Genomic DNA, 17840 nt, shown 5'->3' on the forward strand with positions numbered 1-17840 from the left:
CATCTTCATCTTCCAACGCCAGCAAAATTTGATGGATCTCCAAGGTTCTGCAGGGGATTTCTCAATCAATGTGAAATCCACTTTGAGCTTCTACCTGGCAATTTCTTCAGTGACCGTACCAAAATTGCCTATATCATGTCCCTTCTCAGTGGCTCAGCCCTTGACTGGGCATCACCTTTATGGGAGAAGTCTGATCCCCTGCTATCCTCCTATACTGACTTTGTAGCTACATTCAGGCGCATCTTCGACGAGCCAGGCCGGATAACATCTGCTTCATCTGAGATTCTCCGTTTACGCCAGGGAACACGTACTGTGGGACAGTATCTTATACAGTTTAAAATCCTGGCATCCGAACTGGCATGGAACGACGAGGCCCTGTATGCTGCATTCTGGCATGGCTTATCAGAACGCATCAAGGATGAGTTAGCTACCAGAGACTTGCCCTCTAAGTTGGATGAGCTAATTTCTCTTTGCACGAAGGTTGATCTACGTTTCAGAGAGAGAGCAACCGAGCGAGGAAGATCATCTACTCCTAAATCTTCTGCTCCTCCTCCTCGTCAACCATCTCCATCCAAGGATGAGCCTATGCAAATTAGTCGTTCCCGTCTATCTCCCGCTGAGCGCCGAAGACGTCTCTCTGAGTCTCTCTGTCTCTACTGTGCAGCTCCGTCGCACACTATCAATGCCTGTCCCAAACGTCCGGGAAACTCCAGATCCTAGCTCGCCAAGGAGAGGGCCGGCTAGGAGTAATGATCTCCTCTCCATCTCCTCATGACTGTAACCTCCCAGTGTCGCTCCAAATTGCTCAACGTTACAGGAACGTCATTGCCCTCCTTGATTCCGGAGCAGCTGGGAATTTCATAACCGAAGCTTATGTTAAACGGTGGTCCCTACCCACCGAGAGACTGTCCTCGTCCATCTCTTTGACTGCCGTGGATGGCAGCAAGATTTTTGACGCAGTCATTTCCTTAAGGACTCTTCCAGTTCGTCTGAGAGTGGGAGTTCTTCATTCTGAGTATATTTCTTTTTTAGTGATTCCAAGAGCCACACATCCAGTGGTTTTAGGCCTTCCATGGCTCCGTCTCCACAACCCATCAATTGACTGGACGACTACGCAAATACTGGCATGGGGTCCCTCCTGTGCTGAGACTTGTTTAGCCAAAGTTCTTCCTGTTTGTTCTTCCTTCCCCAGGTCATCTGATGTTCCGCCTCCTCCATATCAAGACTTCACGGACGTGTTCAGTAAAGCCTCTGTTGATATCCTTCCTCCTCATAGAGAATGGGACTGCCCAATCGACCTCATTCCAGGGAAGGTTCCACCGCGAGGTCGAACTTATCCGTTGTCTCTGCCTGAGACACACTCCATGGAAGAGTACATCAAAGAGAATCTGGCGAAGGGTTTCATCCGACCATCTTCTTCTCCAACCGGCGCAGGCTTCTTCTTCGTTAAGAAGAAAGACGGTGGTCTGCGTCCGTGCATCGATTACAGAGGTCTGAACGACATTACCGTCAAGAACCGATACCCTTTACCCCTGATTACCGAGCTCTTTGATAGAGTTAGTGGTGCAACTATTTTCACAAAGCTGGACTTGAGGGGTGCCTACAATCTCATCCGAATCCGTGAGGGTGACGAGTGGAAGACCGCCTTTAACACCCGTGACGGACATTATGAGTACCTCGTCATGCCCTTCGGATTGAGCAACGCTCCAGCAGTCTTCCAGCACTTCGTGAATGAGATTTTCAGGGACATCTTGTACCGCCATGTCGTGGTTTATCTAGACGACATCCTCATCTTTGCTAATAATCTCGAAGATCATCGTTTCTGGGTAAAAGAGGTTCTTTCCCGTCTCCGTGTCAATCACCTCTATTGTAAATTGGAGAAGTGTGTGTTTGAAGTTAAAACCATTCCGTTTCTAGGTTACATTGTGTCCGGTTCCGGACTAGAGATGGATCCTGAGAAACTCCAAGCAATCCAGAATTGGCCTATACCCTTAAGCCTCAAAGGGGTCCAGAGGTTCTTAGGGTTCGCCAATTATTATAGAAAATTTATACGAGACTTTTCCACCATCGTGGCGCCTATCACTGCATTAACCAAGAAAGGTGCTAATCCGTCCAAGTGGTCCGAGGAAGCTACACAGGCCTTTCACCTTCTGAAGCAACGGTTCATCTCTGCACCAGTTCTGAAACAGCCCGACACCGACTCTCCTTTTATCTTAGAGGTAGATGCCTCCTCCGTTGGAGTAGGAGCGGTGTTATCCCAGAGGGCCAAAGATGGACATCTACATCCTTGCAGTTTCTTCTCCCGGAAGTTCTCCCCAGCTGAGCGCAACTATGCCATTGGCGATCAGGAGTTGCTAGCCATCAAGCTCGCTCTGGAGGAGTGGAGATACCTGTTGGAGGGAGCTTCCCACTCAATCACCATACTTACCGACCACAAAAATCTTTTATATCTCAAAGGCGCACAATGTCTGAATCCTCGTCAGGCCAGATGGGCACTTTTCTTTTCTAGGTTTGACTTTAAACTCCAGTTCTGTCCGGGTTCTCAGAATCGTAAGGCCGATGCCCTTTCCCGCTCATGGGAGCAAGAAAATGAGTCCGAGTCTGCAGACAAGCATCCTATTATTAATCCGTTGGCATTCTCCACGGTAGGGATGGACTCTACGCCTCCACCAGGGAAAAGTTTTGTTAAGCCAGTTCTAAGGAAGAAGCTCATGCATTGGGCCCATGCTTCCCGTTTTGCTGGACATACAGGCATTCAGAAAACCCTTGAATTTATTTCTAGGTCCTACTGGTGGCCAACTCTGAAGAAGGACGTTATGGAATTTATTGCCTCCTGCCCAAAGTGTGCCCAACACAAAGTCTCCCGCCAGTCGCCTGCGGGGCAACTGGTTCCATTATCTGTTCCCCGTCGACCTTGGACCCATTTGTCGATGGACTTTGTTTCCGATCTACCTATCTGCAACAAGTTTAATACCATCTGGGTGGTAGTTGACCGGTTCACCAAGATGGCACATTTCATCCCTCTCACCGGTCTTCCGTCAGCTTCCAAGTTGGCTCAAGTGTTTATACAAGAGATCTTCCGACTTCACGGTCTTCCTGAAGAGATCATCTCGGATCGTGGAGTACAATTTGTAGCCAAATTTTGGCGAAGTTTGTGTCAAGCCCTCCAAGTCAAGTTAAAGTTTTCCACGGCTTACCATCCTCAGACCAATGGTCAAACCGAGAGGGTGAATCAGGACTTGGAGGCCTTCCTCCGTATATATGTGTCTTCCTCTCAAGATGACTGGGTTCAACTCCTTCCTTGGGCCGAGTTCAGCCACAACAATCAATACCATTCCTCATCTTCTTCTACACCATTCTTCATTAATTATGGATTCCACCCTAAAGTCCCAGAATTCCAACCACTTCCCGCAACTTCTGTTCCAGCAGTGGATGTCACCTTGCGTCAGTTTTCAAATAACTGGAGGAACGTCCGCGCAGCCCTGCTTAAAGCCTCATTCAGGTATAAGAAGTTTGCCGATAGGAAGCGTAGAGCGGTTCCTGCTCTCAAGGTGGGTGATCGTGTGTGGCTGTCCACGAAGAATTTGAGGTTGAGAGTTCCCAGCATGAAATTTGCACCTCGCTACATCGGACCCTTCAAGATTGAACAAGTCATCAATCCTGTTGCCTACAGGTTACAGTTACCATCCTTCTTGAAAATACCCAGGACATTTCATGTTTCTTTGTTGAAACCGCTGATCCTGAATCGGTTTCATTCCGCACTTCCTCCAGCTCCCAAAGTTCAGACTCAACGGGGAGTCGAGTACGAGGTGGCCAAGATTTTGGACTCACGTTTCCGTTACGGTCAGTTACAATACCTCATTGACTGGAAGGGCTATGGTCCTGAAGAACGCTCTTGGACCAATGCCTCAGACGTCCATGCTCCTGCCTTGGTCCGAAATTTCCACGCAAAGTTTCCTTTAAAGCCTAAGAAGTGTCCTGGGGCCACTCCTAAAGGGGGGGGTGCTGTCACGATCCGGGTATCTGGACGCCATTACTTACCCTTCAGATGCCTCCTAAGGCTGGCTCAGCGTTCCAGGACCGGATTCCGCTGTTCCTGAGTTTCCACATGCAGAATGTCAGAGTGGTGATTTCATCAGCCGCGGCCTCCGCTGTGCCCGCGTGGTTAAATGTGCGCTTGTCAGTCTGGCGTCTCCTGTCTCCTGTGGCCGGCGTCGCCATTACTGTTTCAATTCTCACATGGATTACAAACCAAACTTCCCTCCAAGTGTCTGCATGGGCGCAGCCATCTTGGATTTTGTCATCTGATTATTTCCACCAATCTGCTGTCTGTATTGTTGATTTGCATAATTGCCTAGCCAACCCCTTCCTTGCTGCAGGTATAAGTATGCTGTGCCTGAGCAAGGAAGGCGTCAGTGCTTTGGTTGTCTAACCTAGTTCCAGTTTGTCTCTCTCCTGTGGTTGTCTTCCAGGTTCCAGCTCCTGTCTCCAGACTTCTGCTATAGAGACCCGCACCAGCATTCCATCTGCGGTGTAGCCTGACTCCCCGATCCATTCTGGACTCACCTGTTTCCAGCTACAACAATCACCTGCTTCCAACCCAGCTTCCAGCAGTGTACAGCTTCTCTTAAAGGGCCGGTGTCCTTTCTGCAGTTTACCACTCTCCACCGGTATTATTATTTCACCGCTCTCAAACAATCACCTGCTTCCAGCCCAGCTTCCAGCAGTGTATAGCTTCTCTTAAAGGGCCGGTGTCCTTTTCTGCAGTTTACCACTCTCCACCGGTATTATTATTTCACCGCTCTCAAACTCCAAACTTCATTATTATTTCATCGCTCTCAAGTTCGTTTATTATTTAACTGGTTCCAGCCAGTATCCACTCCGTACCAACAACAGTCTGGTTCCAGCCAGTATCCACAGCAGCCGTTTTACCTTCAGCAGCCCAGCCTTTCCTGGAACATCAGCTGGTACGATCCTGGGTTCTCTCCATTGCTACAGTCAGGCCTGGTAAGGACTTTCCAACTAGAAGATTATAAGAACTGTCTCACACTACCAGTGCCTGTGGCCCTTGCCACCCTGTAGTACCCAGGAATAGTATTTATCCTCTGTTGACTTTTATGTTTCCTTTTACTGCTGCTGTGTTACGGAGTTTGTCATAATAAACATCATTGACTTTTATCCTGGTTGTCGTGGTCACGCCTTCGGGCAGTTATTCTACATGTTACTTACATGTCTAGGGGTCTGATACAACCTCCCAGGTTCCGTTACATCTCAGCCCCTACAACTGAGGCTGCCTCCCGTCAGCTCAGGCCCTCAGTTGTGACAGCAGTAAGCTGTACCTGGGCCCTGCAAGTGAGAATTAGGATTGTGGAGACTCTCCTTGTGTCTATTATTCCATCTCTGACCAAGGAGTTTACTGCCACACCCGTTGGTAACCCTTTAGGGTTTTGCTGTTGCCCTTAGCAACAGCATTTCGGGTTCTCTACGTATTAAAACACAACATCTTGCTTTTTCCATCTGAGCATTTCTAATACTAGGGAGACACCCAGTTTCTTAGCCTCTGGGCTTCTCTGTTCACTCTGTGTTGGTTTTGTTACCCTATCACCTTCTGTGTACGTTATGTCATATTTCCCAGTCTGTCTGTGAGTTCATTTGTTTTGCATCCCTCTCTGTTCAGACACCAGTACATTCCTGCAGGCACTGGTGTGCATAACATGATCATAAAACGGAGACTACACTCAAATCATTGTACACAGCTGCTGGGGTGGCCCAAAGGCCCACTATTGCATGTGTGTGGATCACAAAAGCCATTGCAAAATGGTCAGGTAACCTAATTGAGAGATTAGATTCCTTGTCTAGGGGAGATGTTTTACTCCGGCAGCATATACAGGACTCTGCTAACTTTATGGTGGAAGCCATAAAAGAGAGAGGCTTGCTTAACGCATGCACCACCGCTATGGCAGTGTCGCACGCAGGGGCTTGTGGCCAAGCCAGTGGACTGCTGATGCGGACTCCAGGAAAGGCCTTGTTTGGAGATGAACTTTACAAATGAATCTCCACAGCTACTGCGGGTAAGTCTACGTATCCTCCTTCCGCAGCCCCCCCAACCAAGAAGACTTTGTCAAAGTCGAAAAATATTGTAATGCATGCCCCACGTACTAACCCCAGGCACATGCCCGCTGTGCGTGCAATCAGTCTGCCGTGCGTGTGCATATCCGCAATTTGCGTAACGGAGCTTTTCATGGCATGCGCCTTAGCGCGTGGTATGCGCATTTACGGTAGAGTTTGTGAACGCATAGAGGGTTATTAGAACATTACATATTTAACCCAAATAGTGTACATTTTAGATATAGTTCCCCTAGACCATGTCAGCGAGTATTAATAGTTTAAACAGTTCCTGGACAGAGAGATTCGCCTTTGCATGATAGGAAGGGTCAGATAAAGGTTGGAAGGTGATGCCTAGTATCCAGCTGTAGGGTATTTTGAGGGTAACATTCCGGTGTTGGTTAGAGAAAGATTGCTTGTTTCTGCGTATAGTTATGTACAAAAGTAGAATATGAACATTAACTGTATTTACTGTTTATTATGTATGCGGCGGGAATCCAGAGGATACCAACCGGTAAGAGCAGTTGGGGAAAGACATCGCCCACCCTTTCAAATCCACCTATGACCTCTTCTGTAATGTAAAGACACATCCCTGTGTCCAATGGACAATGAGATTACAGTGACCATTGTATTGTGTATGCATGTAGTGTATAAAAAGACCATTGTTGCCTGGCCGATCAGAAGACTCTGAACGCTATCTGTATGACCAGCGGAGGACCGTCCGGGTTGCGCTTGCGAACATTCTCACGTATGTACATTCTCTGTAGCCATTATTCGGTTTAGATTTACTTGTTAGCCTGTAGTGTATGATTTGTATTGTTTTACCTTTTTGGAATTAATCCACTGTGGCCTTAGAACCCTGTGGTTGCAACTACAAATCAGTGTGGTGTTTTCACTTTCCTGCAGGGGCTTTATAGTGTATTAATCTGTATAATCTGTATAAGCATTGATAAGGTGTACGCACTGCGGGTACTTTGTACCGCCACTTAAGGTTTAAAGGTATTACATCATTACAGTACTTCGCTGTTAAGGGTTTAAAGTGTAAGCATATCATTACATTGTATCATTAACAAGGTTTAAAGGTTATCAATTGTGTGTGCGCTCGCTGTGTGTACTCTGTATACTCAGCGCGGCGTGTGTACGCCAAGTACGTACCACGTGCGGGACTCTGTACGCAAATAGCGTGCAAAGTGCGTAGCACGTGTAGTCAGTCCAGCGGCCATAACGGCTCCACGGTAAAAGTGTATTTAGAGGTATAGCTTTGCGGTCTAAGATAATATCGACATTATCAACTTATTCAGCTTCTAAGTTAGTCCTTTCGGACGGCCAAGTTCAAGGGCAAATCCAGAGGTGCTTCTACGTCCTCCAGCACGCAAACCAGCCATTGCAGGTGCTCAGGAATAGAGCTCAGGCTCTGCTTCCTCAAAGACTTCAGCATGACGGTGGACCGCAATGCCTGGAAGACTGTCAGGTGGTAGCCTGACTACAATTCTTCAGTCAGATCTGGCCAAGTTCGTGCCAGGAGCCCTGGGTCATAGATCTTATTTCCCAGGGCTGCAGACTGGAGTTTCAAGAGCTCCCACCTCACAGATTCTTCAAATCAGGCTTGCCAGTTTCACAAGAGGCAAATATAACTTTACAGTATGCCATCCAAAAACTGGTACAGACTCGGGTCATTGTTCCAGTTCCACCTCACCTGCTGAACAAGTGATACAATTCCAACTTGTTTATAGTACTGAAACCAGACGGTTTGGCAAGACCGATTCTGAACCTCAAGTCCTTGAACCCGTACTTACGGGTGTTCAAATTCAAGATGGAGTCTCTGAGAGCGGTAAACTCAGGTCTGGAGGAGGGGGAATTCCTAGTGTCTCCGGATATCAAGGATGCATACCTTCACATTCCGATCTGGCCGCCTCATCAGGCTTATCTACGGTTTGCACTGCAGGACTTTCACTACCAGTTCCAGGCCCTGCCCTTTGGTCTCTTCATAGCACTGAGGGTGTTTACCAAGGTGATGGCAGAGATGATGTTTCTACTCTGAAAACAGGGAGTGAACATAATTCCGTACCTGGGTGATCTCCTGATAAAAGCACCATCCAGGGAAAGGTTGCTGGACAGCATTAGTCTCTCAACCAAACTCCTCCAGGATCACGAGTGGATTCTGAACCTTCCGAAATCTCACCTAGAGCCAACAAGGAGGCTCTCATTCCTGGGAATGATACTGGACACTGAGTCGCAGAAACTGTTCCTTCCATTGGAGAAGCCATTGGTGATCCAGTCGATGGTTCGGGACATCCTGAAGCCAACCCTGGTGTTGGTGCACCTGTTCATTCGCCTTCTGGGGAAAATGGTGGCCTCTTAGAGACTCTTCAATTCGGAAGGTTTCACGCAAGACCCTTCCAGCTCAATCTGTTGGACAATTGGTCCGGATCGCATCTTCATATGCACCAGAGGATCTGTCTGTCGCCAAAAGCCAGGATCTCCCTTCTATGGTGGCTACAGACTTCTCAACACGTCGGAGGTTCAGAATTCAGAACTGGATTCTGTTAACAGATGCAAGCCTCAGAGGTTGGGTAGCAGTCACTCAGGGGGTGCAGTTTCAAGGAAGATGGTTAAGTCAGGAAGTCGTTCTTCCAATCAACATTCTGGAACTCAGGGCCATATACAACGCCCTTCTGCAGGCCTTACATCTTCTTCAAGATTGGGCCATTCAGGTCCAGTCGGACAATGTGATGGCAGTGATGTACATAAACTGACAGGGCAGAACAAAGAGCAGAGCAGCAATGTCAGAGGTGTCAAGGATTCTCCTCTGGGCAGAAAGAAACACTGTGGCATTGTCAGCGGTCTTCATTCTGGGAGTAGACAACTGGGAAGAAGACTTCCTCAGCAGACACGACCCGCACCCGGGGGGAGTGGGGCCTTCACCCGGAAGTGTTCAGGTGCTTGACAGGTCTATGGGGATATCCACAGATCGACATGATGACCTCTCTGCTCAACAAGAAGCTCAAGCGGTATTGTTCCAGGTCGAGAGACCCACAAGTGGTGGCAGTAGATGCCCTGACGACTCCATGGGTCTATCAGATGGTGTACATGTTTCCTCCACTTCCTCTGATCCCAAGAATTCTAAAGAGAATAAAAATGGAAAAGGTTCAGGCAATACTCATTGCTCCCAACTGGCCAAGAAGAGCCTGGTACGCGGACCTTCTGGAGATGCTCCTCGAAGATCCGTGGTCTCTACCTCTTCGCTAGGATCTTCTGCAACAGGGCCCGTTCGTCTATCAGAACTTACCGCGGCTACGTTTGATGGCATGTTAGTTGAACGGCTGATTCTAGCCAGGAGTGAGATCCCTAAAAAGGTTATCCTGACTATGATCCAAGCCAGGAAGGGGGTAACGTCTAAGCATTACCATTGTATTTGGAAGAAATACGTCTCTTGGTGTGAGAGCAGACATTATTCTGCGGTGGAATTTCATCTGGGGCATTTCCTGCTTTTTCTGCAGGCAGGCGTGGATGTGGGCCTGCGTCTGGGCTCCATAAAACTCCAGATTTCGGCCTTGTCCATTTTCTTTCAGAAACAATTGGCTTCTCTCCCTGAGGTCCAGACGTTCTTGAAAGGTGTTCTGCACATCCAACCTCCCTTTGTGCCTCCCACAGCACCTTGGCTTCTCAACATGGTGCTGCAGTTCCTCCAATCGGACTGGTTTGAACCGTTACAGGAGGTGGACGTAAAATATCTTACGTGGAAGACCGTCACACTGTTGGCCTTGGTTTCAGCAAGACGTGTGTCGGAGTTGGGTGCTTTGTCTCATAAAATTTGCTATATAATTTTACATGAGGACAGAGCTGTACTCAGAACTCATCAGCAATTTCCTCCTAAAGTGGTGTCTGCAATTCACATCAACCAACCTATTGTGGTTCTGGTTGTCATAAACACTTCTGCTGCTTCAAAGTCTTAGGATGTTGTGAGGGCTTTGAAGGTGTATGTGAAGAGAACCGCTCATCACAGGAAAACTGACTTGCTGTTTGTTCTTTATGATCTCTATAAGATTGGGTGTCCTACTTCAAAGCAGACAATTGCACACTGGATCAGACTTACTATCCCGCGTGCTTATTCCATGGCAGGTTTGCCATGTCCAAAATCTGTACAGGCCCACTCTACTAGGTTGGTGGGTTCTTCCTGGGTGCCTGCCCGGGGTGTGTCTGCTTTACAGCTCTGCCGAGCAGCTACATGGTCAGGTTCAAACATGTTTGCTAAGTTCTACAAGTTAGATACTTTGTCCTCTGAGGACCTTCAGTTTGGTCAATCAGTTCTGCAGGAACCTCAGCACTCTCCCAGCCGGTTTGGGAGCTTTGGTACATCCCCATGGTACTAATATGGACTCCAGTATCCTCTAGGACGTAAGAGAAAATAGGATTTTAATTAGCTACTGGTAAATCCTTTCCTCATAGTCCGTAGAGGATACTGGGCGCCCGGCCAGTGCTTCAATCTTCCTGCAATGTTACTTGGTTAAGTAATGTTGGTTCAGCCGCTGCTGTTTCGGTTTCAAGTTTGGTTAGCTTGGCTTTCCTCTTGTTGTGTGTGTGCTGGTTCGGTATCTCGCCATTATCCTTATCTATCCTTCTCTCAAAGTATGTCCGTCTCCTTGGGCACAGTTTCTTAGACTGAGTCTGGTAGGAGGGGCATAGAGGGAGGAGCCAGCCCACACTATCACATTCTTAAAGTGCCCATGGCTCCTAGTGGACCCGCCTATACCCCATGGTACTATAAATGGACCCCAGTATCCTCTACGGACAACGGGAAAAGGAATTACCGGTAGGTAATTAAAATCCTATTTTTATGCTGGTCAGTGCCACCCATTCCCTGCCCTCAAACGGCAGACGAGACCCGATCTGCACATGTGCAGAATGTGTTTAAGCAAATATGGGAGTTTTACGTAAACTACTGTTGCTGACAGCATCTTACATGGCAGGCCCCATTAACATTTGTCACCTTTAAGTGACTAGCTGTGGCATAGCATATGAGAATACAAATCACCTTGTGAAACGTGGACATGTACTAGAGGCCAAAATATTGGGTCTTGATCCTGCTTTCAAGCTGCGTTGATACCTGTTTCAGACCCTTTCACACAGCAGCAAGGACCCAGGATTTAGGTCTGATATTGCCAGGGCAACCAGCATTGTGCGAATAGTTTTGACCCAGGTTAGAGAAGAAATAGAACACGAGGACAGGCACTGAAACCGGAGGTAGATGGATTCAGGGGAAATGTGACAATTATTTCACAGAATGTTAGTGGACAAGTGGAATAGCCTCCCATCAGAGGTGGTAGAGGCTTTTACAATAGTGCATTTAAAATAAGTTTGGGCTAGACATAAGTACTGTACATCCTTACAAAGAAATAAGGATCAAAAATTGTTACAGATTACCATAAGGTTAAAAAAAAAAAAACAGGAGCAGACTAGATGGGCCAAAGTGGTTCTTATTGGCTGTCAAATTCTATATTTCTAATGTTACAGTGGCATTAACGTAACCTTGACCCCCACTTTCATGCCATAGCCTACCCGGATTAGTCCCGAAAATTACCCTCGTCGAGGTCCCATAACGCACAACCCGAGTTGACCCGTCAATATCCTGGGTCTGTGGTTCAGTGTTAAAGTTGTATTAGGGTAGTGGGGTCTTCCACCTAAATTGTGATATCCTGTGCACTTTTTAAACTCAAAAGCCTGTCACTGATACCACAAAATTTTTCAAGGTTAAAATTAGGGTAGAAAAGTGAAAAATCTTTCTCTGGCTGGGTCCACAGGATAACATTGGGATATTGTCGAGCGACAGCAAAAATGGTACCAACACGGTCACGAGCTTTCTGGCCTCCCAGGATGCATTGGGGCCTCCACTATAAAGTCCCGCCCACTGACTCAGTCAGATCAGTTTTTTGCTTGGTGCGGCAGGAAGCCGCATGGTCACAGGGCTGCTGAGAAAGCAGCCTCAAGTTTTCATTACTTTATTTTTATAGACTTACAGTTTTGGTTTTTGAGCGACTTCTCTTAACAGCGTTTTAAACGCATATTAGACAGCGTTGCTCCAACAACTCCCCACCGGGTCGCAACAACGCTTACCTTCGCGGTACAGTGCTGTCTCGATGGGCGTCTGTGTCGGATGTTCTAGCAGGTCCAGCAGACGTTACCAGGCTGTGGCCGGAGCATGGGGAGACAGTGAGTATATGGGCTTCCTCTTACTAGAGGGGTCAGGACACAGCTACACTGATTTGGTGGAGACTGCAAACAGTGTGTTGATGCGCCGAACATCTCGAGTGTGACAGCGCTACGCTCTGGGGATCATAGGCGCCAGGACTAGGTGAGGCCGCGATCCTGGGAGTTTAAGTCAACAGGGGGTTTCAGACGCTCTCCTGGCCGTCCTTCCTCCGAGTTCATGGCCAGTTCCCGCGTGTCTCTCGTTTCATGAACTGAATGACCTCACTTCCGGTCAGACGCTACCACGGGGGTACTCGATCGCAGCTTAGACGCTGCGGTTGTGTACACTGGATATAAACCCGCCCAGACCGAGTCGCAGGCCTTTAGCGTCTGCATGCACGTGGAGTCGCTCAGCGTCCGTGTCCGTTATCAGTTACCAAAAGCGGCAGTGTACACCAGTAGCATCTGAATCCACTCAGCGTCTTACGAGAGTCTTTGCTTGGATATGGAAGTGTGGTGAGTCTCCCTGTATCCCGCTCTCTGGAGGCAGGGTATACAGTACTAAAAATTCCTTCTACTTCTTAGTGTGCATTGTTAATTTTTAGTACCTATTGCATATGAGACCTGTATATTACTGTGTTTTCTGCATGTAATGTTGAAAAAAGAACCAGTTAAACAGAAGTACAATTTTCCTACTTATGTATAAGTTATTATGGAGGTTGTATTCTCATATGACAATGTCTAATGCTTTAACATGTGACTGACTGCTAGTATGCGTGCTTACTTTTCTGTGTAATGTCAGTCCTGTTCTGACCCTCAAATCAGGTGCACTGTGGTCAGATTGATTTCACCTCTATATACTGATTATAGGGTGTTTTTCAGTCACAAAATTGTGTAGTCAATATCATAAAAAATGTCTGTGAGCGGCAAAAGTGAAGAGGAGAATTTGTCAAGCCCTCCCATAGCCCTAACATGCTTATCTTGTAAGTCAGGGGTAATTGATATGAATCAATTGGTCACTTATGAGGGTTTGTGTGCAAACTGTTTTGTTTTTCAGCGAAGTAAAAAACAGGAGTTAGTTCAACCTCCAGTAAAGCCACCATGGAATATGTTCGCAAAGACTCTGTCTTCAATAGCGGACAGGTTAGCTCCAGTAGCACCACCTCAAGGGTTAGGTTACACTATGAACCCATACATGCAGCTCCCTTCCTATGGTTTGGTTCCAGTAGCCTCTACAAGCAACCAAGGGGCAGGTAAGACTAAGACAGATACGTCTGTATGGCAGACTACACAAGAGGATACATCGGATGATGATGCGGAAACAATAGATTCAACTCCATATGATGATCAGTCGCAGAGCTTTAGTTCAGATGATGTAGCTGAACTCATTAATGCAGTAAAGGCTGTGCTTTCTCTGGAAGAACCAGCCAAGACAGCGTTAAAAGCAAAAGCACCTGTATTCAAACGAACAAAGTCAGTGAAAGCTGAATTTCCAGTGTCAGAGGAGTTGACGGAAATGATGGATGAGTCTTGGGCAGCGCCCGGTAAAAAGTATAAGTTTCCTAGGAGATGGGATTCTTATTGTCATGACTGTGGTTTTGTGAACCCGGTGTTAGTGAAGTCTGTGCGGGCGACTGGAGGATTATATGAATACTACCACTGACCTGGTTTGGGAGTGTTGTGAACTCGGGGTTTCTTCCGGTGACTGGGAAGAGGAACCGCAGCAGAGATGGCCGAATCTAGGTTCTCCTCATGCAGGATTAGGTCGGCAGACAGGAGGCACGTGTGGACGCTGAAGGTCTCCTGAAAGACAGAACTGGAAAGGTGCTGATGAATCAGTGAAGATACCAGGTACAACTGTGCTAAAGTGCACTGTTGCTTGGAGACACTGAGATGCTTGGAGAAACTAAGGTGCTAGGAGGCGCGGAGGCGCTTGGAGACACTGAGGTACTAGGAGGCACGGAAGTGCTTGGACGCACTGAGGGTGCTTGGAGGTACTGGGGTGCGTAGAGACACTGGGGTGCGTAGAGACACTGGGGTGCGTAGAGACACGGAGGTGCTGGAGGCACGGGATGCTGAAAGCACAGAGGCACTGGAGGCACGGAAGTGCTTGGATGCACTGAGGTGCTTGGAGGTACTGGGGTGCGTAGAGACACTGGGGTGCGTAGAGACACTGGGGTGCGTAGAGACACGGAGGTGCTGGAGGCACGAGGTGCTGAGGCACGGGATGCTGAAAGCACAGAGGTACTGGAGGCACGGAAGTGCTTGGACGCACTGAGGTGCTTGGAGGTACTGGGGTGCGTAGAGACACTGGGGTGCGTAGAGACACGGAGGTGCTGGAGGCACGAGGTGCTGGAGGTACGAAGATGCTGGGGGGAACAGAGGTGCTGAGGCACGGGGTGCTGAAAGCACGGAGGTACTGAGTCACGGAGATGCTGGAAGCACGGAGGTGCTGAGGCACGGGATGCCAAAAGCACAGAGGTACTGGAAGCACGAGGTGCTGAGTCATGGAGATGCTGAAAGCACGGAGGTACTGAGGCATGGAGGTACTGAGTCACGGAGATGCTGGAAGCACGGAGGTACTGAGTCACGGAGATGCTGGAAGCACGGAGGTACTGAGGCACGGAGGTACTGAGTCACGGAGATGCTGGAAGCACGGAGGTACTGAGTCACGGAGATGCTGGAAGCACGGAGGTACTGAGGCACGGAGGTGCAGAGACACAGAAGCCACAGGGATACGGGAGCTCTGGAGATCACAACTACAACAGCAGTAAAACTGAAACACGACAGCTGTGGTTTTCAGTGGAGAATACGGAATACAGTACTGTGCCTTTAAATTGAGACTCATGGAAATGGTGAAATCAATGGCAACACAAAAGTAAACCAAACGGTAACAAGGGAACAGAGTTTCCACAGGAACTTAGGTACAAAGATTACCTTTAGAGAGCTCAGCTTGAAGACTCACACAAAGCTGTGTGTGACACGAGGAACTGGCCCAGTTTCTAACTCAGCCTCCTGATTTATACTTCCTGGTGATTGGTGAGCAGGATTAGGTGATGCAGAGAGTCTCAGGCTGGCAGAGGATTGAACAACTCTGGGTCAGGTGAACAGTCACTGTCATGTGACTACTCTAGCCAAGGCTGTGATGTAGAATGAGGCCTAGCAGGCCGAGAGAACACTGAAGCCTGAACTTCTGCAAAACACAGGATGCTTGCTTTTAGACCTAAAGTTCAGATTACTGAATTCAGCCTCACACAGGAGATCACCACAGGTGGAGCTAATTAACTATTACCTCTCAGGCAGAGAACTCAGGAAAACTCATAGTGCTGACAAGCTGTTTAACTCCGTGAGTGAAAAGACACAGGATCCAGGACAGATGGCAGGGGTAAGTCACCAAATATAAAACCTACAGTCAGGATTGTGACACTTATTATCCATTTCTTACTGGAGATTGTTCGAAGAGAGAAGTTCCTCCAAAAGTAGATGCACATGTTCTGCGACTCGTGCATAAATCTGCTTTGCCACTGTCATCTACCTCTTTGAATGATGTCACAGACAGGAGGGTAGAGAGCCTATTGAAAAATATTTTTTCTCTTGTGGGTGCAGTGGTAAGACCTGCTATGGCTTCGGCCTGGGTAGCAAAGGCAATGGGCGAATGGATAGAGGAACTAGAGAATGACATCCCCTCTCCTACTAGGGAGCAAGAGGATCGTCTTTGCCGTTTAAGACAGTCTGCCCAGTATTTAGAAGAAGCAGCCATTGATGTAGGCACTGTTGCTTCTAAAGCTTCAGCCCTGGCAGTAGTCGCTCGCAGAGCAGTCTGGCTACGGACCTGGAAGGCAGATGCGGAGTCCAAGAAGGAATTGGAAGCATTGCCTTTCGTGGGTAATATATTATTTGGAAAACCTTTATCGGATATCCTAAAGTCAGAGGCTGAATCGAAGAAGGTCAGATTTCCGGCTACCTATAACCCTAAGTCCAAGGGTTTAAAATTTCGCTCATTTCGCTGGCAAAGCAAAGTGAAAGGTAAAGAGGAGCCTAAACAACCCCAGTTTAAATCCAGGGGTAGGAAGCAGTGGGCTAGCAAAAAGCCTGCTTCCAAACCTGAACAGAAACCCTCAGCCTGAAGAGACGGGCCTCCGCCTGGAGGATTCCAGGGTTGGGGGCCGACTCCTGCAATTTGCACACATATGGCAACAGTCAACAGCAGATGCCTGGGTGCAGAAGGTAGTATCTCAGGGGTATGGGTTCCCATTCAGGAGGCAGCCTCCTCAAAGATTTTTTTGCACCAGCCCGTCTCGTATAGAGTCGAAGGCCAATGCCCTGCAAGAAGCAGTCCAAAAATTACTGCAGTCAGGTGTGATTGTCCCAGTACCTCCATCACAAAAGGGACAGGGGTATTACTCCAATCTGTTTCTAATCCAGAAACCAAATGGGTCATATCAACCAATTTTAAATCTGAAGATGTTGAACAATTACATATGGATCCCGAAGTTCCACATGGAGACGTTACGCTCCATAATGTTGGCTATGGAACCGGGAGACTATATGGTATCTCTGGATGTACGGGATGCTTACCTACATGTGCCTATAGCACTATCACATCAGTGTTACCTCAGGTTTGCCATCCTCAAGGAACACTTCCAGTTCCAAACTCTGCCCTTCGGGCTAGCTACAGCACCCAGGGTGTTTACCAAGATCATGGTGGTTATGGCAGCTTGTCTGCGCAAACAAGGGATAAGAATATTCCCATACCTAGACGACCTATTAATCTTAGCACAGTCGCAAGATTTACTGTTGAGCCATCTCCAACAGACGATAGTTTGTTTACAGAGACACGGGTGGCTCATAAATTGGGAGAAGTCGTCCCTGAATCCGTCACAGCGGATGGTTCATTTGGGAGCCATATTGGATTCAGACCTACAGCGAGTTCTCTTACCAGAGAAGAAAATAGTCAAGGTGAAGGTCATGGCTCAGGAAGTGTTGCAAGCCCAGACAATGTCAGTCCATGCAGCAATGCGACTGTTGGGTCTGATGGTATCAACGTTCGACATGGTGGAATATGCGCAATTCCACTCCAGACCGTTGCAGCATCTCATTTTGACCAAATGGAAAGGAAATCATCAAACAATAAAGAAGCAGATGATAAAGATTCCAGTAAATGTAAAAAGGTCTCTAGCATGGTGGCTACAGACAGACCATTTAAACAAGGGGAGACCCTTTTGGATAAAAGAGTGGCAAGTCCTGACGACAGATGCCAGCCTACAAGGCTGGGGGGCGGTACTCTGAAGCCTATGGTTCCAGGGAAAATGGACCACAAGGGAAAGTCGCCTGCCGATAAATCTGTTAGAAATAAGAGCCATTTACTTGGCCCTAGTTCAGGCAAAGAACAATTTACAAGGAAGACCAGTCCAGATCCGCTCAGACAATGCGACGGCAGTAGCATACCTCAATCATCAAGGAGGAACTCACAGCAAGAGTCTGATGGAGGAAGTAACTCCCATTCTAAAATGTGCGGAACTCCATCTCCCAGCATTGTCAGCAGT

The sequence above is a fragment of the Pseudophryne corroboree genome, chromosome 6 (assembly GCF_028390025.1).
Source record: "Pseudophryne corroboree isolate aPseCor3 chromosome 6, aPseCor3.hap2, whole genome shotgun sequence".
Lineage (NCBI taxonomy): Eukaryota > Metazoa > Chordata > Amphibia > Anura > Myobatrachidae > Pseudophryne > Pseudophryne corroboree.